Source organism: Coturnix japonica, chromosome 18 (assembly GCF_001577835.2).
Source record: "Coturnix japonica isolate 7356 chromosome 18, Coturnix japonica 2.1, whole genome shotgun sequence".
NCBI lineage: Eukaryota > Metazoa > Chordata > Aves > Galliformes > Phasianidae > Coturnix > Coturnix japonica.
The window spans coordinates 5,502,808-5,529,189 of NC_029533.1; the positions used below are offsets into that span (position 1 = coordinate 5,502,808).

The following is a 26,382-nucleotide window of genomic DNA, read 5'->3' on the forward strand; positions in this document are numbered from 1 at the left end:
GAATTAGGTGCATGGCTTTGTAGAAGTGCCTTTGCTTTTATTGCATCTTACCCAGTGCTTTGGTGTGATGGGAGCAGGCGTTTGAAGCAGAGGTGGTTCAGAAGGGATATTAAAAAGCAATAATGCTGTTTGTTGAAGTATATTGATGCCTCCTTCCAGCCTGGGGTTTTGCTAGAGTCAGGGTTTCTTGTCTCCTATTAAATCATGCACTTCCAATGAGCCCTTGAGCCTGGCGCAATGGGCACATTGCGGAGCCCAGCCAAAACCAACAATTATCTCCAGTTTCAGGAAATTTGAAGCTGTGGTTAACGGTGTCTTCTTGAGGACTGACAGATGCCACAGGTGCTCAGTGTGCAGCCAGTGCTAACACTGCCCTGCGGTGACATCCATCATCTCAATGGGTCACGGTGGGGTGGATGGCTCGAGGTGGGGCTCCTGGTTTTGAGATGCAGGAGGGCTGCCCCACAGAGGGATGGGGTGGACACAGAGGATGACCTGCAGAGCTCTGTCTCTGAGCGTAGCTCTCTGCTGTTATTTCCCCAGGCAGTGGATGCTGAGCAGAAACCACTCAATTGCTTCCTGCAAAGAAATGGAGCTAGGAATTTTTTATAGGCTGTTACTACGTCTTGGCCATTAAGTAAGAGCTGAGGGAATAGCTCACTTGCAGAACAGTTTGCTTTCATGTTTGCTGAAACTGTTTTGATCAAATGCATTGAGAACTCCAGCTGCCCTCCCACTTCCATCCTCCCTCATTCCACTTGTGATGCATTTGAGCTCTGCTGGGGTTTGGTTCCTGAGGAGCAAAGGGAATTGTTCCAGCTCAGAGCCAGATGGAAGCCAGTAGCTCTCCAGGTTCTTTGGAAGGCTCCTGGGAACTCTGAGCCCCAGACAGTGCTCTGTGTGACTGGAAAATCCCATTCTTTCCTATTCTGGTGAATGCTGAGGGATGGGGACCGTGAGCTGCCGGGAGCTCCTACCCAAATGCCCATGGTGAGGAGGAAGGATATGTTTTATCAAAGTGAGTCCCTGCTGTTTGAGTTCCTGGTTAGGAGCTTGATAGCATCTAAAAACCAACACAGGGAAGTAAACAATGACTCTGGTTTTATTTTAGTCCTCTTTTCCTTTCTCCAATTTTATTTTAACCTTTTAATTACTTCGAATGGCCGAAACCTTGAATCCCAGTGGATGTAATGAGATGTTTGTTGGAGAGCTGCTGCTGCTGGACCCTTCCAGGGGAAAATATTTTTCTAAGGCAGCTGAAACTGGTCCTCCTTTGACTGGTAACACTGCAATTACTAATAATAGTAGGTATTTATGAGCAGATGTGATTCAGGAATAATAATGACCTGAGAGCCTTAGATCATACGGATCAATGATTCATCTGCTGCTTACGGCTTCTTTGCATGTTGAGCTGTGTAGGTAGAACTGATGCTATTTTAATTGTGTTGCCTGGTGGCAGCAGGGTCGTGGTCACTGACCAAACCTGATGTGTTCCCAAAAGGGAGAGGAGGGACCGGGCTGCTTCCAAGAGAGTTCAGCAGGAAAGAAACTCAACTTGAGAGCAAACACTACTTAGAGCTGTCTGTGGAATTGATGAGAAAAGTCATATTTCAGTTGAGCCGTGCAGAGAAAACAAACATCACCCCCAGCAGCTGCCTTCAAAGGAAGAAGCTTCCTGCCCCTTGGTTGTGCCAGCTGCTGGGTGGTGTTATCTGCTCACCTTCCTGTTGCATCCTCTGTGTCTGACCAGGCAGTCAAGCTGACTGCTGCTGTTCCACATAACCTTCAGTGCCCCTCTGTAGTTCTTCTCCCTTGCTTCCCCCTTCCCTCTTTTGCTCTCCCTCAATCGAAATTCAAGGAAAACATGCAAGGTCTTCCAAGGAGAAGATTTTGGCATAGGCATAACTTGTTAAATACCGCAATTAAAATATTTTTCATATTAACTTGGGAAATAATATTTCTTCTGAAATGATACCTGTGGATTTTTGCTAATTAAGTTTCCAGTTTCGACAAAAAGGATTCAGAGAATCCTGCTGTTATGAGCCTGGCCCTGCTGGCTCTCAGGAGTTGGGGCTCCATGCTCCTTAGGGATCCCTTCCAGCTTAGGGTGCTCTATGATTCTGGCTCTGCTTCCTGCAGCCGTGGCACAGCACAGGAGCTGTGTGGTGCTTGGTGTGGTACCCACTTGGTGCTGGTGGCTGGAGCATCTCCTTGGCTTGCTTGGGGTCCTCTGAGCTCTCTTGGTCATTATCCCAGCTTCATCCTTTGCTTGTGGAAGGGGCTGCTGGCTGAGCTAGTGTCTGTATGGGTAGTGGTGGGGGAAGCTGCTTTTCACCCCCAACAAAACCCCAAACTGACCCTGTTTTGCTCTTCTGACACTCACCTTCCCCCCCACCCCGTGTGCTGGGCTGCTGACTGCAGTTCAGAGCAAGGACAGAGTTATGTACACATCACTGTGGCAACGTTTAGGTAAAAGCCTCTTGAGAAGCACTGCATATTATGGGCTGTTGCCTTCCTGTATGTGTGTGCATGTGGGTTCTTTCCTGACACTAGCCTGAGGTGTAGGGAACACCTGAGCTGCTTTAATTAGCTTTCCTGCCCCATGCTATGGAAATCCCTGCCCTGTGTAGGTTTATTTTTTGTTTTAAGCTTGCATCTGCTCCAAGCTCTGATGCAGATCTATAGCCCCAAAGTCCTGTAGACACAGTACTGTGTACATGAGCTAACTCAGGGTCGTGCATACGAGCAGCTCTGCCAAGGCTCAAAGCATGATGAAAAATTCACAAAGGTATCACTTTGACCCAAACTGGATGGTTTTGAATCTTCTGGTGTTCTGGTTTTGTTTTGAAATGGAAGGGAGGAAGATTTACCAAGCCAGCATTTTCCTAGGCAGCCACCCTTGGATGGGGCAGGAGATGGTGGGGAGGGCTCTGCCCCAATTGCAGGAGGGCTCTGCAGCAACTGCATCACATTAAATGTTGGGTGTAGTAAGGTTGAGCTTTTGGAGCGCTCTAGTTGGGTCAGGGGTGTTTCAATGACCTGCTGTTATTTGAGCATTCTCAAACAACCTCCTTAAGATTCTTTAATCTGAGCGCAGCCATGGGATTGTTCACTTCAAGGGCATCCTTGTGTGCTGCTTTCTGAAGCTAATCTAAATTTTGTATCATTTTCAGGCTTCTGTCTTAAAAAAAAATAAATATGACTGTGCTACACTTCAGCAGTGCTGACAGGAGATAGTGCTGGAATGCAGACTCCCAGTTTTCACTTGGCTACTGGTGGCCTTTGGGAACCTTGGGCTTATGGCTTTGTGTCTTTGTAGCTGCATTTGCCCTTGTTCAGCATAGGGACAGAGCCTCTTTCCTTTCAGAACGGTGCAAAACGTGCTTGATGTTAATTCTGTGCTTTGGAAATGAGGAAATCCATTTGTGTTTTCGTTATCTCGGGCAGTTTGAATAAAGGCTTCCTCCAAAGACATGCTTTTTGGAATCTTAATGCATTGTAAAGGGGAAACAACATGTCTCATCTTGTCTCATGCATGGCACTTCTCAGTGCAACCACTGCATGGAGGAGAGCATGCCTGGAGCCATGGGTACCTGCAGGGTGCAGAGATGCTAAAGAAGGAGGAAGAGAATGTCCCAAACCGTGCTTGCTTCTCTTGTAACTCATTGCATGACCCTGCCTCCCACAAGGCAGCTTGCAATAAAATCCACATTCAGTTTTCATCCTTCCAAAGGATCTAACAGGGTATCACTTCAGTGAGTTCTTCTATCACTAACACACTGTATGGAGCATCTGTATCCACAAGCAGTTCTTTTGTTGGTGGCAGCATCAGACGAGCTGATGGCATTTATTCATCATAGTGGAGCCCTTTTTAGGCAAGATGTTTTCACAAACCATATTTCATCATAAAATGCAGCTGTCAATCACCTCCAGGCAAACGACTCTCAAAAACCCAACCCTAGATTGAAGGAAATGATAAGTAGCTCTGCTTGTCCTGAAAGCTTTTTTTGCCCCCCCCTCTCCTTGTTTAATATTTTGCTGGGTAAACAATTACTGGCCTCACATACTGCAAAGTGGGTGTGGAGGGTCAGCAAGCGGCTCGAAAATGGTTTCAGTTCTATTTGGTAGCCAAGGCAGAGTTTTTTCACAGGCAAACAGGACCGACTGTGCTGCATTCCTCCAACCTGGCTGAGGGGTGGGTGCAGCAAAAATGTGCCCGAGCAGCTGCATGGTGCTGCTGGACCTGCTGGAATGGCTGTGGCAGGGAGTGGTGCTGGTTTGCAGGGAGAAATGCTGAAAAAAGGTGGAGTTTTTCTTTTGCATAGCGGAGACCAGAAGTGAATTGCAGGCTGGGAAGGTTCCACCTTGGCAGCACTGGAGCAGCTAGAGATTAAGAAGCCTTTAATTGGGTACAAGCATCAGGACTTAAATGCTAATTTACATGCCTGACACACGGATGGCAAATATTTTAAGTATTGACTCAGTACAGGAGCAGTGCCCAACTGGGGTGAGTGGCAGGAGGTGAGGTGATGTACCATCCCACAAAGGCATTTGATACATGAACAGTCCCAATGCCAGGAAGTAGAGACTCAGTGCTGGAAACATCCACCAGCAAAGTTTGTACTGGAAAATCACTGCCCCGTTATGCAGTGCCATCCCTCCAGAACTGGGTCTAGCAGCATCTGTTCATCTCCAGCTCCTTTCACCACCTCCATCGGTGAACTCTGCTGTCACTTTTCTCACCTGCTTGTTTTCAGTGTTGTTTTTTTCTTTCCCTGACAGTTTCTTTTTATAATTGTGATTTCTGGTGTTTTTTTTTTTTCTTTTGTTGTTGTCTTTTTTTCCCCTTTCTCTGTTGCTACCTGTTGGAGCCCTCAGGCCATGAGCTCGGAAATACATTCACTGGGGTTTGCCCTGGCCTGCCACATACATCATCCCGTGGAGGATGGTGTGCATCTGTTTGGCATTTATTAATCGCTGCAGTTTGACAGAGCTCCTTCTCCTTCTTGCCTTTTCTATTCTGAATTCTCTGCTTAAAATAGAGCAGTAATTGGAGGGGTGTGTGTGTGTGAGGGGGGGGGGGAATTATCTCCATGCTCCCTTATGTAGGTTTTTGTGGGTGCCCCATTGTAAAGTGAGGTGGGGGGGCCTATCTAAGGATGGCTTTTGCCTTTGGTCATCAGTTGAAAAGGAAGCTAAGCTTGGAAGTGGCCAAAGCTTGCTGCTGCTCAATAGCTCCCCATGTACATTTCCCTTCCACTTTACCACCAGGCAAAAATCAGCTTTTGCCACTGATTGCTCCAGGTGATGCTTTGGGAGCTCCCAGTGTCCCAACTGCGATGCTCCAAAGCACACCACAGGACATGAATTCCAAAGGGAGCTCCCAGCTCATCCCCATTGCCTTCCCAGCTCTGCAGCCCCCAGGGACTCCCTGCTTGGTGGCTGCTTTCTCCTGAGCTCTTCTGGCTCCCAGTTCTCTGTTCTAGTGCTTCACAATGTGGTTCTCACTGTTTAAATGGAGGCTTCCCACCTTTCCTCTTTGCTGGATCTATTTATCTATCAGCCAGCTAAAGGCAGCAAGAACTTGTTTCAAGGAGGATGTTTTTTCCATCTACGCATAATAACGTCTTTAGCTGCGTGTAATTAACTCAGAAGTGATAGGCTTGTAATTACCCAGCTGAAGCCTGTGAAATGGATTGCGTTAGTCTTTATCTCAGAAGCTTTATTAACAAAGATGTTCTGGGCCGTTTTGGGATGTGCCAAAACGTCTGAAGCAGCTGGGGCCAAACAAAGCCCAGGATGCTGGTAGAGCTGCTGTGATGGCAAGTGGCTAGAGATGGGTCCAGGCCTTGGGATGCTGCTGCTCTCCTCCCCGAGCTTCTGGGACAACAGAAATCTGACTGCTTGGACTTTGAGTTGGAGCTATTTCCTCTTGGTTGTCTGCATTGGGCATCTCTTGGAGAGGTGGGAAGGAGGTAGCACCTGGTTGAGTTGTGGATTCTCTGTGGTATAGGAAAGGGCTCTTAAAAGAACCACAAGTCGTGAACTGACTGTGTAGTTGTGAAAATACTGAAGGCTGACACAAATTTAGTGCATGGATGCTGTATATGCTGTAAGAATGCTATTAAAGGAACGTGTTTTTTCAGTGCATGGTTCTCTCAAAGGTGGAATGAACTTGGTGTCCCTCCTTCATGGTGCACCACTTTGTCTCCGTTATCCCTGCCATGGGGAAAGATAAATAGAATTGGTCTGATGGAGATGACTCAGAGCTAAAAACAAAAGTCGGAGCCTTCTTTGGAAGTTCTGAGACAAAGTCATGCAATGTTCCCCTGTGGTTTAGGTACTGAATTGACATTAGAAGTTGGTGTTATTAGAAGGAAAGCTGCTCTTGTTTTGGCCTGCAGCCTGTGCCTTGGCAGCGCCGTGAGCAATGCCCTGCAATGGGGTGATTTTGCATTTTGGCTCTTTGGGATTTGCTAGAAAAGCAAAATAAAATAAAAATAGTCAAACGTTTAAACAAGGAGAAAATCCAGCCTGATAAATTTGGTAATTAATATTTTTTTAATGTGATTTGAGGGATTATTGGTATAAGGGTGGTTCACTGATTAGGGAGGTTCTGTATATTTGGGTAAAGGAGTTTGTTCACAGCTATGGCTGCTTTGTAGGAACACGGGCAACTCATTCCCTCTCTGTGGTCCACATGTGTAAATTCTGTATATTCTGTTGAAGAAAAAAGAATAATGTTACACTCAAAGCCAAAACTGCTCGTATTAATAGTGAATATACAGCAGGAGTAGCGCTAACTACAGTAACGAGGCTCTGGTTAAATTGATGCTTTGAATAATGATACTTAAGAAGCTTCAAGCATCTATTAACTAATTTGTATAGCACACCTGTACAGCAGGCGTGGGGACACGCAGCAATGTTCTCATCTATAGTAGAGAAAGTGGGTGCAAGCTATCTTTAGCCATCAGAAACCATGCAATGAGGTTTAATAGGTCTAAGCTAGAGATGGGCGTAAGTTTGGTGTGGGCTTTTACTGAGGTGACTGACCATTGGAATGGGCTCCTTGCTCCTTTCTGTCTCTTGGTGTCTCCCAGTCCTGCCTGGGCCATCTACATGGGGAGCTGAGAGGGAAAACACGGCTTGGAACTGCATGGGAAATAAAGCCCTGTGGGACAAAGTTCTAGCAGGATGCCCTCTGATACATTCACTCCTCCTATTGCCTGAATGGGCTGGGTAAAATTCTTCTCTTCTTCACCCTTTAATTTTAGCCCATCCGATCCTTTATTTTAGGTCCTGGAATCGTGAGAACTCCCAGTCCCTTGGCACATCCCTCTGAATCACTGACGTTCGGTGGCCACCTCCACCCATGCCTGTCCCCTGCCTGCTCCCTCGCCGGGTGTCAGTTCTCGAGCCTACGTGCTGAGAAGAAAAGTTAAAAAGGTAAAAGTCTGTAATCTGATTCCACGGTGACCTGTCTAATCCTGTTCCCTGGTACAGTGAGAGCTGAAATACTTGTACTGCAAAACAATGGCTTTGGAAGGAAGGAAGATGAGAATCTGCTGGGTTTTTTTTCCCCCCCCCCCTTCTCTGTCTTCTGTCTCTTTCTGACAGAAGTGTGTCAGCATGAAAGCAGGGGAGGCAAGGGGTGATTGCCTCGAGGTGGGGTGCATGGGTGGCAGTATGGGTTCCCCTGTAGATGAAAGTAGGGATATGGCTTCAGGCTGCCCTGAGTAAACCCATGCAAGGGAGCAGCTGCATCGAGTCGTCCCAAGAGGTGCAGAGTTCAAAAGTGAAGAGCAAAAAACGCTGCAGCACTCCACTGAAATACCTGCCTGCAACAGGGTATTTGGGAAAAGCAGCCTTTCCAGATGAGAAACAAGCTTGTTTTAATCAGCTCTGCCCTGCTGAGAGCTGTGTGAGGTCTGGATTACAGATGTTGTGTTTTGAGCTTGCTGTTGTGTCAGAGAGGTGCTCTCATAAGCAGTTTTCTTTCCTGGAGACTTTCCTTGTCTCGGGGCTCTGTGCTCTCCCTTACCCCCATCTCCATCTTGTCGCTGCACTGAACCAAACCATGCTTTAAGAACAATTTCCAGCTGGGAACCTGAATGCTTAGTTCCTCAGACCTGGTTTTTCTTAGCTCTTTGGCTGGGTTGCAATACGTCCTTCCTTATTTTTTTAGGCATAATACCTTTCAATCCATCCGGTGTTGCCAGTGCTGTTGATGCAAGGGCTGCAGTGTTAGAGAAAGGGAAAGCTGGGAGGGGTGTGAAATTAGCCTAGGGTCAATGAGAATGAGGCACTTAGAGAGTGTCCTCTGCAATGGGATGGACTGGAGGGCTGCTTTGGGGTGAAAAGCAGATTGGAGTGGGGCTGTCTGCTGCAGAGCTGCATCCAGGAGAAAACGTTTCTCATGGAATTCTTGCAACCTGGGCTCTGTAATGGAAAATTTGCCACACCTTAAATGCTATCGTATTACTCATGAGCGCAATACAGGTAATTAACTGAGCTAAAAAACAGATTTATTGCATGTCAATTATCACCTAACAAGTTGGCATATCTGAGGGATGCATCAGAGGCCGGATGTGCTGGTTTCCCACCTAAGGTAGGGAGGTCACCTCCTTGCCACCAGCGCAGATTTAATGGATCTTGCCATGTTTAAATACAATCTTACTCATGCTCATGTACAAGAATGTGTTTAACACCAATGTATTGCAAGGTTACAACGTGAAGCCCTCCAGTGCATTGAGATGCAAAGCATCCAGCAGTTTCATCACTCATTTTGTCCCTGTGGAACCCCCTCATGTCTCCTGATCCCTTCTGACATCAGAAACGTTCTCAGGCTGTGCTGAATTTAAGCTCCTCTTACCGACCTGCAGAGAAGGCTGTGGGAACGGATGGATTTGCTGATTCAGCTCCTTTAAGAGGAAATATAGAGGCACCATATGCGTTCAAGGCAGACAGGCAACTCAATTGCAACACCTGGGCTTAAGCTTGCAAATCGCCTATAGCTTTGTGCTTCAGTTCAAATCTTACTCTTCATTGTAGTCTCTGCCTTTAAAATCTCATTCTGAGCTGTGTATCGCTTCCTTCTCATTTTGGAGGTTGTTGCATAGCTGAGGTGCCTGCATGCAGCTGAAACACCACATCCCATGCATGTCCAAAGTTAAAGAATTCCTGAACACGTGCACTGGTAGCAAGGCTTTTAAATCTTCAAGAGCACACGGTCTTACTGCTTTCTTGGTGCATGCTAGGAAAAGTCTAAAGTTCAGGTGGATATCAGCATGCAGAAAAATACCAGAGAGCACGAGTTTGGTTTTATCCTTTTTCCATGCCTGCCCCAGATAATTTGCTTGCTCAAACCCCACAAAAACCAGACAGAGTTGGGACATCTCTTGCATTGGCCTGATGCTCTGAGACCTCCACATGGGAGAAGACCCTGGGTGCCATGGAGCTGTAGAGATGTGATATGAGAGGGCTGTTTTGGTGAGCTGGATCCTCTGTCTGCTATTAGGTGCTGCTGGGGTATGTGGTGGAGAGGGAATCCAACCAGCTGTGTTAAAGTCACATCATGTGTTCTCTGTAATAAAGTTGGGAATGGAAGAAAGCAAGATTGCTGGGGTTTCAAGACACCGAAAGTGGATGAGTTTTCATCCTGAGTCTCCTTCCTCCCTTTTTCTTCCTGCACTTTGGCTGCTGCAGCCTCACCTGTTTGACCAGGAAGCCTGCCTGCCTGCAAGATAATCCACTTGCACTGAGCTGGTGAGGAGATGTGCCAACGGGGGTGGCACAGGTCAGTGCTTGAGCCAGCCCAACTCTGCTCTGGTGTCTCTTAAGCTGCTTTTCTATTTCACAACATCGTGCTGAGCTTCTCTGACACTGGTCCCAGGCTGAAGTGCTGGCTGGGAAGGGCAGTTCCTTTGCTTTCAAGCAGAGAACTGCTGTTCAGTCTGGGGAGTGTTTTTCAGTTGGCGCTATGGTGGATCATTCCCATGGGGAGGGTGGATCCTACACCTTCATTTCCTGCACAGAGCCCTCACAGCACCATCCCTGCAGCCAGGAGAGGTTTCCTGTTGTCTGCAGAGAAGGGAGGGCTGATGCCCTCAGGCCATATGTGTTCTTCTATTTTGGGATTCCAGAGCACCACTGTAAAGGTGCCCAGAATTTAACCTGGATATTGCATGCAAGGAAGTGCTCGTTCTGGATGTGCTTTGGTATATTTCTAAAAGTAAAAGGACACTTTTGGTTGTACCCATTTTATTTCTTGTTCTGCTTGAGAACACCTCTTAGCTGCTTCAGGTACTGAATTGCATTGATGCTCGTTCATATTGTGCCATCCCTGAAGAGCTCTGACCTCTGCACTGCTATATGAGTGCAGAGAGCTGTTCCATGGAAAGCTTAGATCACCCTGAGAAAACAAGTTACTTCTTCAGTATCCAGTGCTTTTTTTACAGAGCTTTTTGCTCTGTTTGCCACAGTTGAAGTGTTTGCTATTGAATAGAGGTCAGCTACGCCAACTGTGGAAGCCTGGAATTCACACTGGACTTTGGGTGCTGGAGTTGCTGCTGGTGAATGGCTTATGCTATTATAAATGCAGGAGTTCTCCCCAAACCACCCCCATGTCACCCATGCCAAAATACCTCTGCATAGCCCAGAGGATTGAGCAGCTCTATGGTTGACCTACATGCAAGTGACGTTAGGAGGGAGATGACAAGGGGAGATTTGGGATGCTTGGGGGGTGGAAGAGATGAGGGGACACGTTGTGCTGTGCAGGATTTTGGAAGATGCTGGTTTGGAAGTGTGAGCAATTATTTAAAGCAATGCAACAAGAAAAGGGGGAGGGGCAGGAAAATACTGTTGGAATTTCTTCTTTTTAAGTTGGTCAGTCTCCTGCAGGTAGTGGAGTGTTTCCGTATGCATTCAATCTGTGCTCCCTGCATGCAGCTGGTGAGGTGTCCTGCCCCATAGGTAACACCCCTGCAGAAATACCAGCTGCATTTCATTCCTCTCTGCTTCAGTGGGAAGTGAGTGTGCTTCCCAGATGCTGCTCCTCTTCCTCAAGCAGCCTCTGATTCTGAAGGAAGGAAGGGAAGGAAAAGTGCAGGTGAAGCCCACATTGTCCCTGTGCCGGGATGAGGGACCCTGGGCTGTTCCCATCCCCGTTCCTTCCCGCTCCCCCTTCCCCCCCACAGCCCTGCCTTGCCCTTTTGTGGAGATTTATAGAGCTGAGTGGGCTGAGAACAAATGAGCAGACATTAAGGCGATGTGTTCTGCATACTAATGACAAGATACTTCTTCTGCACCTCGGGGCAATACTGGGTCAGGCCAGTTTAGCTGTAAACTTTATTTATGTGCTTATGACATTGCAGCTGCGTTCTGCCGGCCTAGGCTGAGAGTTTAGAGATGTGTCCGGCAGTAAATTTTGTTTGTTTATTTGAAACGAGGTGCCCCTTCACCCTTTTCTCTCTTTCCTTCTTAGAGAAAAAGAAACCCTGCCTTCACCATTGCAGATCTGAGAGTGAAGTGGGAAGGAGATGTAAGAATGTGGGGTGGGGAGCAGTGGGGTTTATTTAAGCCTCACTGGTGTGCAGAGCTCTTAGCCCTGCACAGTGGGTGCTGAGCTCCCTGTGCTCCTGATGGCAGGTCCCAGATCTCTCCTTGTAGGAGGGGGAGGGGTATTTGGATGACAGCTTTGGGAGCTGGGCAGGAATGACCAACTCCCTTTGCTTCCACCCCCATCCATTCATCACTCAGGGTTGGGTGCCCTTTTTTTCTCTCCTCTACAGTGGTTTTGCTGGTTGGAGGCTGTGCTGGTACTGGGGAGGTGGGTTTGGTTTGGCTGTGCTGGGAGAGAACTTGCTCGGTGCTGCTGAGATCTGTGGGGAGATCAGCAGTGATTTATGCCCACAGCAAAGACTCTCTAAACCACCCTATTTTTATGGTATCCCCTCCTGCCTCCAGCTTGCTTCCTCCTCGTGTTACATCTTGTCTTGGTGGTTTATAGGCGCTCCGGGGGCAGGCATTGCTGTTTTCTCTTGTCTGGGCTCCTGGCTGCTCCTTGCCTCACTCCGTCACTCACAACAGGAAAACCCATGGAGGGCACAATAACATTGGAGCATGAGTTTTGCCTGCTGCTCTCATGCAGGACTGAATTAAATCTGGTGCATTTTTATAAAGCCTCCATCAAGATCCCCAGCCTGGCTGAGTGTTGCTGTGATGCAAATGAAGGATGCCCTCTCTGGGTTGGTGCTGGGACTTTACATGGTGAGGACAAGGAGTTATTTCACTCTCAGCCCCTATGGCAGGACTGGACATTGTCGCCCAGAGCAGGGGGATGTCAGCTCTGGAAGCCAGCTGAGCCAGGGTCAGCTTGTAGCAGGCTGACTGGGCTGGTGGGATGGAAGAGGCTTTATTCAACCCATCACTTGGCTGGGAAATCCATCTCCAGCCCTTTCTGCTGGTGCCCAGCTCCAGAATGTGCCTGTGTGCTGCGTTATCTGTTGTCAGCTGAGCCTGGCTGGGCAAAAGTTCAGCCCTACAAGCAAGCAAAGACTCTCAGCACCTCAGTGTTGACAGAGATTTCAACAACCGTGTTAAGCACCCAGCCCTGCTCATCCCTGAGGGTCAGAGAGAGTTTAGTTTGTGATAGGGTGCAACAGGGTACTGACAACTGCACAGTGCTGGGGCGATGCAGAGGGATGAAGGCTGCGGTGAGACCCTGGCTCACAGCCTGCTCTCTCAGCCGGAGGTAACAGGCCGGCCACAAACACTGAAGAGGAGATCGACAGGGGGTGGAGAAGGGATGAAAGAAAACAACCTTCAAAAGAACATGCCCTGCTTTTTTTTTGTTGTTGTTGTTGCTGTTTTAAACTGAGAGGAAAGGTACTGGAGTGGTGGGGATTTCTAATGAACCTTCCTCTGGGAAAGCTTGTCTTTTCCATTGAGTTTAGCAATGTGTAAGCGAGCAAGAGCAATCTGTTTGTGTGTGTATATGTGTGTCTGTGTGTTGCTACATATTGCTTCCTGTTCTTTGCCATTCATGCTCACTGCAGCTTGTGGGCACCTTTTCAGCCCTCCATGTTGGTCTGTGGCCATTGTATTCCCACTTTGCTCCCAGCCTGCCCCTTCTCATTGCATCTCTATTGCAAAATCCAGCAGCTGAAGCTGTGGTTCTAGACGTGGAAGCAGGAAGGAATCCATGCGCTAAGAGCTCTTTGCATGCATCATTTTCAGCAGTTACCTGTTTAGGAGAGCATTGCTGTGTGTTTTATGCTGTGACTGTGCCCTGGGAGGGAGAGGAATGAGTAAGGAAGCATCTCCTTACTACTGTGGTGTCCTGGGGTGAAGACTGGTAGCATGACTATTGACTTAACTCAACAGCGAATCCCTCACCACTTGGAGAGTGACTTAGTGCATCGTTACGCTAAATTACCTGACAAACCATTGGCTCAAGCAGCCCATTGTCCCGCCATCAGTTGAGCTGACACAAATGTCTCAAGTCTGTCATCTTCTCCCTCGTGGTGGCTCAGACAAAAATATCATCTCCTGTATAATAGGCGTGACCGTGTATTGGATTCCATGGAGTGGAGGATCATCACCCTGCACTCTCAGCTAGACACGGACTTCTGCTGGGAGACCTCAGCTCTGACACCTTTTTGAAATGGTCTGTCTGGTGATTTCATGCCTTTCTTGCCTCTGAAAATGAGTAGGTTGGATGTCCAGGGTGGTTACTTTGCACAGCTGCCTTCAAGCGCAAAGAGCTCCATCCCTCATGCAGCCTGTGCTGTCTCCATTCATTCACATAGAAAATGGGTAGAGTTTGATTTTTGAGTCCCTTATTTGCTTGCAGTTGGGTTTCTTCTCCATGATCTCTCAGAACTCTGGGTGCTTTGAGAGGTCTCTGGAGGGTTGTTTATATGCTAGGCGTGGACATGAGCCCTGTGCACGCAGTGGAAGTGACACAGCACTCAAGTCAGGGAGTTACCTGACCTTATGGCAGGAAATACGTGGGGAAGAGGAATCCCACCAGCACAGCAGTTGTGTGAGCAGGATTAGAGCATCAAGGTGCTGTGGTGCTGCTGGATAAGAATAGCTAATGAGATTGTAAAAGGGAAATGGTGGTGGGGATGTCAGTGGATCTGGACTTGGTAGTAGGGAGGGAAAGCTCTGATGTGGCAAAAATGCCTCCTGAGATAATAGTGGACATCAGTACCAAAAGGGGAGGCTCATGAGAATGTGGGCAAAGTTTAGGGGGAAGTCCAGCTGGAGCTGGTAGGGAACGGACCAAACCAGCTCTGGGGTGCACAGTATGTCTTGTGCTTGTGCAAGGGCTGGTATTCTCAGATCCCAGTGACTCTGGGATGCGCTCTGAGTTCCTGTGGATAATCCTCTAGAAGAACCCTGGTCGGAGGCTGCCAACCTCTAACCAGGGCTTGCAATTTGCTTCTCTGCTCAAGGCTTTTGCTCAGACCCTCCCATCAGCTCGTGTTTTGAGCTCAAAGTTGTGTTTTCAGGTGAAATCCTACCCCAGCAGCAGCATGTACTGCCTCTCATGCTCCCTCCCTCCCAGCCAAAGGCTCTGTATACACTTTCAGAACGGATGTAGGAGTTTCCTCCTCATGGCCTTCAGGTAACTTGCCCACCTGCAACCTCTGAATCAAACCCAAACCTGTTATTGCGACAGCAATTGCAGAACTGGAACACGTCTGCTGGAACACTGCTTTCCAGCAAATCCGCCCCATTCAGGGAAACTTTCTTGACAAAACCCCACAGGCTGTGCTGTGATGGGGATGGCTGAGCACGGCTTAACCCTTGCAGCTTTGCTCAGCAGTGAGCCCTGGGTGTCTGTCCCAGAGCCACGTCCTAGACGTTGGGTGTAGGGGGGCTATGGCTGCATCCTGCAGTCCTTGGGGTGCAAACAGGGCAGAGGGATCTGACACCGGGGTTAATGTATTTTTTTGGAGGGAGAAGGGTTCTGCTTTGTTGTTGGACACAGCCTCTCAGCACCGCTGACGGGAGCTTTTAGCATGCAAATGCACTTTGTCTCATGCTTTTTAATGTTTTACTTCTTGTAATTGCCGAGACCGGTTGTAATTTTTGGACGTGGCCAGGTTTCTGAAAACAGCTTCCCCTTGGAAGTGGTTCCCATTACTGATGAGATTTGATTCCTGCCCCCTCCCTTTGCTCGGTCTATCAGGTTGAACGAAGCATAATAGTCACTAATGTTAGTGCAGGAAAGTCCTGAGGCACAATAGTGAAAAATAACACTTGTTAACCTTTGAATGTTGTTGGATTTTAGTTTACTGTTGTGCTTCTAGCATCACTTTGCTGGGAAACAAGGAACATTCTGGGCCAGCACAGCTCATTGACTGAGTAAGCTCCGGCCCTGGGTGCCCGCTGGATGTGTCGCCTCTCCATCACGCTTCTCCTAGAGATGAGCTTTCCAGAACTCCAGCTTTTAACCCTGAGCCTGGATTGCAACACCACAGCTCTCCAAAACACCAGAAGAAAAATATTGGTGTAACGTGTCAAGACGTTATCGTGGTTGTTGCACAATGCACTATTCCATAGAGGGCTTTCCTGGGGGAAACGGTGTTTGAGACGTGTTGTCCATCCCTACGTCTCCCCATTGAGAGAACTTAAACTTTTAGGACATCATCAGCAGAACCTACCAGTATGTCAGAGGTATTCAGTACAACCAATTCCAGCAAGCTGTGTGGACAGTGGTGGTAAAGAGAAGGCTAAATCTACCAAGGTGGCAGCCTTATTTCAACTCACAGCCCTACTGGACATCAGAGAATCTAAGTGTGATGTGTCATAGTGAAGAAAGCCAGTGAGTTGCCCTGTTCTCACTTTCTGCTTTCTCTCTGAAAGCTTTGGCTCCAGAACCTGGAGAATCTCAGCTTTCATAAAAACTTGAGCTCTGACTCTTAAGGTTACAGAGAGAAGCATGAAAATGCGACCCTCTGAGGACTTGAAGCTTGCAAAACTCAGCAATGCTTGCAAGAAAGTTGGCTCAGATTTGGTCTTTGGCAGTCAGGCGAGATAGACGTGGTGTTGGAGTTTGTTAGGAAATTTGCACTTGAGTGCTATGAGGATGAATAATTTGTCTGTCCTTGGTTTATGTGAGCCTATGTCAGCACAGGCTCTGTGTGAAGGGAGTCGCATCAGGCAAGTGGCTTCTAACAGTGCCTTGCAGGGCAGGTGAAGGTAACACTTCCCAGCTGAAATGTGCCCTTGGTCCCTCCAGCCCCTTCACTTCAGTGCAGTTTGCAAGCTGAGAAAAGAGGGAAAGGGATGTGCTTGTATTCTTGGTGCTCATCCCAGGGATGAGATGTAAGGGACTTGTGGTGCTGAGCTCCCTGGGATTTGGGGCTGTCTGCTGGGGGCCTGTGCAGGAGGTGGCTGTGCTCTCAACTGTATTACCAATTTCCTCCTCTTTACAGTTATTGGCTGCACCATCTCCATGCTGACCTTGTTCTTGTTTAACTTGGCTTTTGCTGCAGCTGCTGTGTGTTCCTAAGTGATGGATTTTACCTTCGTGCCAGTTGGTTTGGGGGAAAGGATGTAGCTTCACTGACTTGTATGGGTTGTGGGTCTCTCTTCTAAGGCTCTGAAAAAAACCTGGAGTACTCTCACCCTATAAAATACATCCCAGGCAGATATTTTCTAGCAGTAAGATGTTAGTGAACCAGCACTAAGTAATTTGGAATACTGTATGTGGGCAACATGGGTCCCAGTGCCTCTCAATGCAGGCATTTAGCAGAGGCACCCAGAGGAGTGGTTTTCCTCCTCTGTTTGTGGGAAGTGCAGTCCTAAGTGGTCTGGGACCCATTTGGAGCTGCTATCCCTGAGGAGATGAGGGAATGAGCACCTCTATTTGCTAAGCAAGCTACTAGGGCTGGCTCAGGAGAGGATTAGAGGGGTGAGCTGACCTCTCAGGGAGTCTGAGCAGCCGTGTGGTCACCCAGGTGATGCAGGCTGTGAATGGTACCCCCAGGATGTTCCCTGATCCCAGTCCCTATTGAATCTCCATTTTACAGCTCAGTGGAAGCAGGGTAGAGAAAGCACCTGTGAGACTGAGATGAACAGAGATGATGTTCTTAAGAAGACAGAGAGTAAAAAATGCAAGGGCAATGGGACCAAAAAGACCAAATTCACATGTCCATATGGGTAGTGGAATGAAATAGCCCTGGAATGAAATAGAACAGGCTGGAGCATCCTTCCAGGCCTGGACAGCACGTTGGTATTTCAGAGCTAACACCTTACGGCCATTAACTCACTGTGCCCAGAGACCACCGAACCCTGGCAGCCCATTCCCAGGGTCGGTCACTGCTCCGTGCCATCATGGCATCGTGCTGCACAGGGGTCCTTACAGACCAGGTGCAGAGCTGGGCACGCCGTCGTCCCCCTCCCCATCTCCTCCTCCTCTCCCTGAGCCCTTTAACTTGTTTCCTTTCCGCCGAGGAAACATGACTTTCCCATTGATGGAATTCAGCCCCCAACAATGCCGAGTGACACAATTTCCCACTCCGAGCATGCCTTCGTGCTGCGGCCGGTGGGCGATGCTGGGTAGCCCTTTTGGGAACCATCTGCATGACAATGCAATGGTCTGTGCTACCATTAGCTGCCCTTTTGCTATTAGTACCTAATGAAAATGTAACCATGTTTAACCCCCCACAGTCCTAGATTAGCGAGAAAGGAGCCTAAGTGGATTTAATTCTTTTGTATGGTGAGCATCAAACTCTCCATTTTGATTGCTCTGTCCCCTCTTCCCCTCTCCAGCGGGGAGAGGGAGGCAGGAAAGCTGTGTAAGGCTAACTCTATCCTCTCAGCTGTCCGAGGCACAATGGGCAAAGTATCTTTTGTGGCATTAACGGCTTTGGCTGGGGGTGGGGGGAGCCGGGGAGAACAATGTGTGAGAAGCTGAGCCTGTGGGTTTCCCACACGGCCCAATATGTCTCCCCGCACCCCCCTCTGGGACAGGCAGACCTGCAGCAGCCCAGCCCACAGCTGATCCCTGCTTGATTGGCTTTTTTTTTTTTCTAATTTTTTTTCTTTTTTTTTTTTTTTCCCCTTCCTTCCCCCCTCATTGTGCTCTCGAGAGATGAAAATCCTTTCCTGGCGTGAAAAGAGAGGCGTGCCTTAAATCCCCTCCCTCGGACTGACTGGGCATGTCATATGACGGCCAAATCCATGGGATTAGTGTGTGTGTGTGTGTCTGCGTGCGTGTAGTGTGAGGCGGGGGGTGGGATGCCCGATATCTATATTCCTTCCCTGCCCCCTCTGTCCATATTGATTTCTGCAGGGATATTTATTCATTGCACCTGCTGGCCACCGGCTTCCTGCTGTTTGGGGGCTTTTCTTCGTGGTTTTGAAGATCCAACCTCAGAGCAGGGGAATGAAGTAAATTCCCGACTCTTTTCCCATCTCCTCTTGTCCTGTTGCCTTGAGTTTCACCAGACCCAAAGGAGGGGATAAAGGTACCATCTCTTTGGCTCTGCGTGCTGGAAGCTCCCAAAGGGAATGCTGTGAGCTTGTGGGGATGGATTTGGGTCTGGGCTGGTGACACAGCCTCTGGGTAAGCATAGGGTTTGGGTTTGGCTGCCTTCCCACCCACCTGGCCCCAAACATTACTGTGTGCAGACCCCTGGGTTCCATTCTCCTTGTGGCTCTGGACCTGCTGGAGAGGATGCTCCCATTCTGCCTGTGGGACTCCTGACGTTAAGGGTTTGTGCTGGTGGGAACTGACCGCTTGTAGGGTCACCTCCTCTTTCTATGTGGGAAGAACTGAGGCAGAACATGCCAAACTGACAAAGCCAACGTCATGAGCAAAGTCAGAGTTGGAGCCAAGAATAGCATTTGCTACCATTTAATTCTTGCCTCTGTGTATTTAATGTCCCAAATCCTCAACTGTCTTGGTTTTCCTTCAGGTTTTGGTTTTTTTTTTCAGTGGTGCTGCGTCATTTTGTGCTGACATTCCCACTTTTTCCAAGGAAACTTTTACAGACCCCTCCAGCCAAGCCAACACCTCCCGCCCGCCCGTGGCGTGAGAACTGGTGTGCTCATATAGGAAGCCTGGCTTGGGTGCCATGAGTTTAGCAACTGGCTCTGCAGCCTCCAGCCAGTCTCTGTGTGCACAAAGGATTGGTCAGTGGGAAAGGAAAACCTCTGTGGGGCTGGGGGACATGGGTGATGCTCTGGATCAGTGTGGGTGGGGACTCTCTGGTAGTGTCAGCACCCCATAATGAAGGGACAGCAGTGCAACAGATTAGGGCAGTATGCAATGACAAGTCCTTGCATGTGGCTGGGTCTTGTGATGGGGTTTGCTGTATAGTTTAGAAAGCATCTTATTTTGGATGGAAAAAGAAACTGTGCAACTGCCAGGCTGCTGGTTGGTCTATGGGTGAGTACTGGGACACGATGTGAACCGAGTGTTCCCCAGGTGATGACACCCAGGGGTAGGCTTGGAAGTCAGTGGGTGGTTGTGGTGGCCACCACTACCATGGCTAGTAGCCAAGCGGAGGATGCTGGGGGTATGGATGGTGCTTTGGCAGTGCCTTTGACCAGCTGCTCTGTGACAGGATAGAGTAATGCCAGTGTACTCCTTGGGGCTGCCTCCTGCCAGCCTGCTGCACTGGGCTCCATGGGGTTGGTGACTCCAGGAGTTGGTCTCAATTATCCTTATGAGTCCCTTCCAACTTGGGCTACCCTATTGCCCCAGGGACAGCAGGTTCCCAGCAAGGTGATGCTTGACCACAAGGACCTAAAAGCTCCCAAAGCTGAGGGTGGGCAGAGATGGGGATTAGCAGGAGTTGTTCCCACTGTGTGAGGAGATGGGAGGCTGCAGTCCCAGCAGGGCAGGGGGTGAAGTGCTGCAGGGCCCGGGCAGGAGCAGAAGCGTGCGAGGGGATGGGGAGGGCGGGGGGATGGAGGGGGCTGCCGCTTGTGTGAATGTGCCCCACTCATTGTTCTGTGCTTTTATTCTCCGGGCCTCGATGGGACTGATTTAGAAATCCTAATCAGGGAGCAGTCTCTGCGCCTCCCGAGTGTGACACAACTCGAGCTGCTCGGGGCGCCTTTGTTCCCTAATGACAGCTGACTTCATGCGGCAGTGGGAACAGTTTGAGCATAACTCCGCACCAAGAGCTGGCAGCTGCAGCCTTAACCCTTTCTTGCCCACCTGCATGGAGGGATGGGGAGGGGGCCAGGCAGGGAGCACTGCTGAAATACCCTCAGGATGCTCAGCTTTGCTTCTGGCATCTCTTCTGGGAGCAAGTGCAGCATAGAGAACAAAGCTACAGGTGTGCATTTCTCTTGGAAAAGAAGCAAGCTATTTTGCATTCATGGTTGTCTGCTGCAGGTATTGATAGGGAGAAATAATCAGATGTGCCCGTAGTATGGAGGAGGGAGGTGCATATCAAGAGCTGTGTGTCCAGCTCTGCTGTTGCTTTGGGTGCTGGAGAGTGTCTGCAGCCCTGAGTGAATGCAGAACGTTTCCATGCTGGCTGTGGGGTGTTTGCATTACTTGCATTGAAAGTAAAAGGCATTGAGTCACTCCAAGATATTCCCGGAAGAGATTTCTAGCCCTGCCAGCAAAAAGCTTTGAAAGCAAGAGTCTTTCTCCCTCTCTTGGCCTCAGTTTCATCCCTAGCAAAATGGGGCTTGTGATACAAAGTCCAGTGCAGAGCTGTGTTGTTTGACATTGGAGCTGTGCTTGGTGACGCTCGCTGGCCCAGTGCTAGCAATGGTTAAACCCTTTTCTCTCTCTCTCTGTTTGTTGTCAAACCACTGCTCTGACCTGGGAAAAATACTTCTGGAAAATTACCCTTATTAAAGGGGACGGCCCCAGAGGGGCACAACTGTCCTCTCCCCCCTCACTGGACTTGGGGGCTCGGCTCCCTGTGGGCCTGCAGCCCTTCCCTCACTGCCTGCAATTAGCACTGCGCTCCCCACTGCCTTCCCAGCACCTGTGTCCCCTCCACCGTCCCCAAATCACAGCGTCCCTCATGGCTGCCCATGCTTGGCCGGGGTCTCCCTGGCGACGGGGCCACGGGATGCTGTGCAGTCCATTTGTCACCAATTGTCACTGTTTTGTTCTGCCTTGTATGCGCACTCGATTGTGTCACGGGGGAGGTGAGGAGGAGCAATCAGGCCTTGTCTAATGGGCTGCTGTCTCCCGTGGTGGGGAAAAGCTGAGGGATTGATTTGGGAGGGAGGGGATGAGGCAATGCTGCAGTGCTGCTGCGCATACAGAAGGGTGCGGATGGGAGTTCATAGAATCACAGAATGGTTTGGGTTTGGAGGGATCTTAAAGCCCATCTGGTTTCAAACCCTGTTCTGGGCTGGTTGGCACCAGATAAAGTTATCCAAGGGCCCCATCCAGCCTGATGCTGGGCACCTCCAGAGATGGGATTCCTTCCAGAGCATCCCATATATGGCATGGGGGATGGCTCCTGTTGTGGGCTGGCAAAAATCCTTGCCTTGATTAAGCAAGAGTTTAGGTCTGGGATGAATGTGGCTCTATGCCGTGTGCTGTGCTGTACGATGTAGGTGAGGTGAAGCCTGGTTGTCATCCATCTTCCCCATGGTGTTGGTGGGGCAGCTGTGACCACAGCCCCGTGTTATTTTCCACAATTACTTTCACACCCCACCCTGTCAGTGCATGGCTTTGGGATGGGGCCAGATGCTGCCCCTGGGTCTCCTGTTGTCCCAAAGGGAAGGAGGTTTCCTGTATACCCACCCTGGGTGCAGCTGACCGGGGAGGCGTGGGAGCTGCAGCTCCTCAGGGTGAGGCTGCTGTAGGCTTTGGGCTGCAAAGGGATTAACACCTCCTTCAGCCCCCAGCTTCTGAGCAATTGTTATTCCCTGAAGTGTGCTGCTGAAAGGGATTTAATGCATCACGGATTTTGGTATTCCTCTGTCAGCATATGTCAGTTGTTGGCTGAAGGTGTGACTTTCTACTAAACCATATATTTTCCTGTCTCTTTTTTTTTTTCCCCCCCTTCCTTCTGCTCCATCATTCCCAGCCTTCCCAATGTGCCATGATTCATCTCCCCCTGTTTGGCTTCACCAGCCCTGCTTTTTTTTTTCTTTTTTTTTTTCTTTCTTTTCAATCTTCCAACTCTCAGAGCCACCAGGACTGGCTCAAAGCGAAACTGTGGCCGGCTCTGAGCCTCAGCACCCATTAAAAACCATTAATTCAGAGCAGGCTGGCCACAGCCTTTACGGGAATTCAGGGAAGCTGCTCAGCAGAGCTGCGAGGAGGTCGGGAAAACTGAGCTGTGCCGTCAACCCCAAAGCAGGCAAGCTGAGGCTGTTCCAGTTTGGCTTTCAGACCTGGAGCTCAGCGTGAAATACCGCAGAGGGAAGGGAAAAGAGGGTGTCTCTGGCAAAGAGTCAGTCGAGACAACTGAAAGCACTGAGCTTCTGCAGCGTGTGGTATTTGGCAGGATTCTCTCCATGCTCTGTGGTAGTCATGGGTCTGCATCTCCAAACCACGGCGGTGCTGTATGGGTTGGGTTGGGCTCGGAGTGTGGCTGCGTGGTGGTACCGTGGGTCTGCCTGTCGCTTTGTGGCTTCTGCTGGGTGTTGTGCCACTCGCCCACCCAGGCTGTGCCATCTCCAAGCCTGGCAGGGAGCTGCTTCTCCAGCAGCCCTTGGTGGTGGTGGTGGTGGCTGCATCCAACTGAACTGTGGCCAGCAGAGCAGGTCCTGGCCTGGAAAATAAACACTAGTGCCACTGATGGAGGAGAAAAGGTACAGGAAAGGGTGGGCGGCTGAGGTGAGGTCAGCTGAAGGATAAGGGGAGTGATGTGATGTTTTGAGACCTTCCAGTCTTACTGCCCAGCATCGCTGTGGTCGGGCAGGGATTTGAAGGAGAACAGGGGTCACTGGGGCCATACCTGATGGGTGTTGAAGCCATTACTGGAGGGAGCAGGAAGCTGAGCTTGAAAGTGTGAGTTGTCATTGAGTGCAGTGATGTCTGAGGGGTACGCAGCTTCCTGAGCTTCATCCCACTGCTGCTGCATCAGCTACAGACTTCAGTGTCCATCAGGTTGGAAACTGCCCGATCATGTTGTGCTGTGGCACAGTGCAATGTGGCTTTGGGATATACTGGGCCACGTTCTGTTCCTAGAAACCTCAGTGTTTTGGGAAGACCCACTTGCTGGACACGTGTGGTCCTCAGCAGCTGGCACCATGTGCCCTGGGCTGGTTCCCATGGTCCCTGTGGGGTTGGGGGCTCATTCTGGGAGCAGGAGGCACCCAGAGCCTTGTACTGCTGCAGAACTCAGAGTATGATGGGTGATGGAAGGGTGGGGGTGGGGTTCAGATATGATTAAGTTGAAAAGGGAGGAAATAGGATTTATATGGGATCTTATATATACACATACATATATATATATATATATATATATATATATATATATATATTTCCTGTAAGTAACAACACTGATGTTGAACATTGCCAGCCTGGCAGACCAAGCTAAGATTTATAGCAGGCAGCTCTCCTTTCTCAGCCCTGCTTTTCACCAGGAGCAGCCCTAGGAAAGTTGCTTCCTACCCCAGCCAAGCTGCTCCCATTGCCCTGTGCCAAGCCTGGGTCGGGCTGCCTGGCTCGGCTGCTTTTTAGGATCTCCAAAAGCCCTGGGTGTTACCTGCCATGGTGCCATCCTGGCTCTCCATCCCTTTGGGCTTTTCTGCTTCTGCCAAAGACTGCTGTTTCTCAATTCTCAGATTCCTCCTCAGCCCATGGGTGGGTCTGTTCTCGCAATGCCCCATCTGTGAGAGGAAGCATCAGAGATAATGAAAATAGTATTCATCAAAATATTTTGGGGAGAATAAAAATAGCTCTTGGAGCAGAATCTGTTTCTGTTCCCAGGAAGGCGTGCTTGTTTCGATGGAGAGTTTCCTGCAGGTGCTGTCAGAGCAGGGCTGCAAACTGGAAGTGCTCTGGTGTGTGCGTTGCTTTTTGGGTGAAAATCAGTGTGTTTTGCGCAATGGCTGAGGAAGTACTGGAAGAAGAGCTTTCTCTAAGAGCGTGGCTCCCCAGGATGTGGCTGAAGCTCCGCTTTTTTGCTGTTTCTCACTTGATTTTCCTAATATTGCCCCTTCTCTGGGGGGTGAATTGGTTTCTGTTCTGGCTCAGCCCTGGTGGCTAACCCTATGGGCAGCATTCCACTGCATGGTGTGATGGGGTGGTTGCCCCATAGGAGAGTGCTGTTATCCCTGTGGGTGTCAGGAGCTTTCCTGGTGCATATGCATCCTTGTACCTGTTGGGAGCCATGCCTGGTGCACCTGCCTGTAAGGATGTAAAACATAAGGATGTTGCTGAGGGCAGATGAGCTGCCTGCACCTGATCTTTCCCATCCCTGAGTGTTTTTTTCCACTCACCTTATTTTTCTTGGGAATATTGCTGTGCATGCTTAGCAGGCATGTAGGAAGGGTTCTCCAAGTAGATGGATTCAGAACCCACAGCTTGGCTGATGTTTAGAGTGTGGCTGTGGTCCCAGCTCCACAGCATTGCAATGGTGGGTGGACAGGCTGGGAGCTGCCATTTCAGGGCTGGGATTGGCTGTTTGATGCTGCCCATATCTCAGTGGGGAAATGATGGGCAACAGCTGGCCTGGCCAGAGGCCTGAGAATGGTTTGTACAAAGTGTTTTACCCCAAACTATTGATGCTGCTGGATTTGCATTTCCAGCTGTGGAAGCGCAGGCCTGGCTGCGGCTTTATGTGCCCATGGATGGGGTGGGGAGAACTTTCTGCTCGCACACGTGGCCAAAGAGGGATGATGACAATGAGGAGGTCCCAAAGGAGGTGGGCTGCCAGCTCTGTGCAGCTGCTCACCGCAGAGCCGGCTCCAGGAATCTGTGTTTGCTTTGGCTACATGTGCCGTGCAGGAATGGCAATCTTGCAACTCTCTGAGAGGAAGGAGGGGAGAGAGGAGAGAGCTTGTGAGTTTCCAAACACGATACTGTGCTTCGGCCACGTGGAGCCGTGAAGGGCTGCGCCTGTGGTGGGTCGCTGCAGGGTGCTGACCTTAGGGGGTTTCTCGTTGAACATCTCATGGGAAGGAAAAATGATCCTAAACTGAAAAAAAAGCAAAAACCTTTTTAAAAAGCTCATCTTGGTTTCTTGCTGACGATGAGCAGCATCCCTTCATTAGAGGGCTTGGCAGAGTGCACTTCCTCCCAGGAGAACTACACCGACCTGCTGCTGTGTTTCCTGGTTCTGCTTAGCAGGGCAAGGTGATGGCCGGAGGTAGCTTGGAAGGAGGCTGTGCTTGTAGGTGGCTGCTTGGAGACCTTTGGGGTGTGTTGCACATGATGGTGGGAAGCCACAGGGCTGGGGACCTCCTTGCACGCCCCTTGCTCACACTGACCTCTCCCTATGAGTGATTCATGGAAGCGGGGGCAGCTGAGCTGAAGCAATACAAGCTGGGATAAATCTAGTCCGGGGAATCTGCACATCTCAGTCCCAGTAATGGGAAATGAGCACAGATTTTCTTGATTCTCAGCCTTCTGCCTTCTTCATGGCACTTGGCTGCCCTCAGAGACCCTGTGCTCAGGTAGCTGCTGCCCACTCTGGCCACTTCCCTTGCTCAGTGCCAGGTTTTGGGAGCAAAAAAAGGGAGCAGAAACAGTCAATGAGAAAGGGAAAGCTTTTGTGCTGCTCATTTTTCAATGGCATTTTTATGTCTGGCACCCTGTATGAGCAAAGAAAACGGTGGCCCATCTGTTTCCAGCACCATTAAAGGCATCTGACTGCATGTGGCCCTCAAAAATAAAATAAAAATCGGACCCTTTGCTCTGAAAATGTCAAACGCTCTTTCATCTTAGACGACCCCCAGCCGGGCCCATATCCTCCCAAACTGAGACATGGGAGTGGGTTCCCACCAGCGCTCATCCGTGCACAAGCAGCTGCCCCCTTCCCCTCCCCATTTTTCTGTACAAGAAGGAAGTGAGGGGCTGGAGGCTCACACTGACTGCTGACCCCAGAGTGCTGCTCCTCTGCACCTCTTCCCCCGCTCTATCCCCCTGCAGACTTCTATGTGCCTCAGGCTTGAAGAGGTTAAAGTCCCGTTAGCAAGTGCTGGGAGGAGGGAAGTGTGTCTGACGTGCTTTAGGAGCAAACTGCGAGAGGACTGTGCCAGCAGGATGCAATTAATGACTGGGAAGAGAAGATTGCTACAATATGGGGCTGCTTTTTCCTCATCCCTGTCTTTTTCTCCACTTGAAGCCACGGGCTGTGTTGTGTCCTGCTGGGAACCCGTGTAGACTTATGGAGGTTCCCCTCCTCTAGGATGTGCCATAAAAAATCACAGCAGTGCTCCCTCTGCTCACATGGCAGTGGTGCACCAATATGAGGAAAATGTGGG

At 49.7% G+C, this 26,382-nt stretch overlaps 1 long non-coding RNA gene across 20 annotated transcripts in view; it reads left to right on the forward strand.

Annotated features, from left to right (window-relative positions):
• The window catches only part of LOC107322215, a 148,058-nt gene that overhangs the window by 57,275 nt on the left and 64,401 nt on the right, over positions 1–26,382 (forward strand). For all 20 annotated transcript variants that reach the window (XR_004309188.1, XR_004309195.1, XR_004309197.1 and 17 more), the window contains exon 3: positions 7,297–7,446. This is a non-coding gene — a long non-coding RNA (uncharacterized LOC107322215). The remainder of the gene's footprint in view (positions 1–7,296; positions 7,447–26,382) is intronic.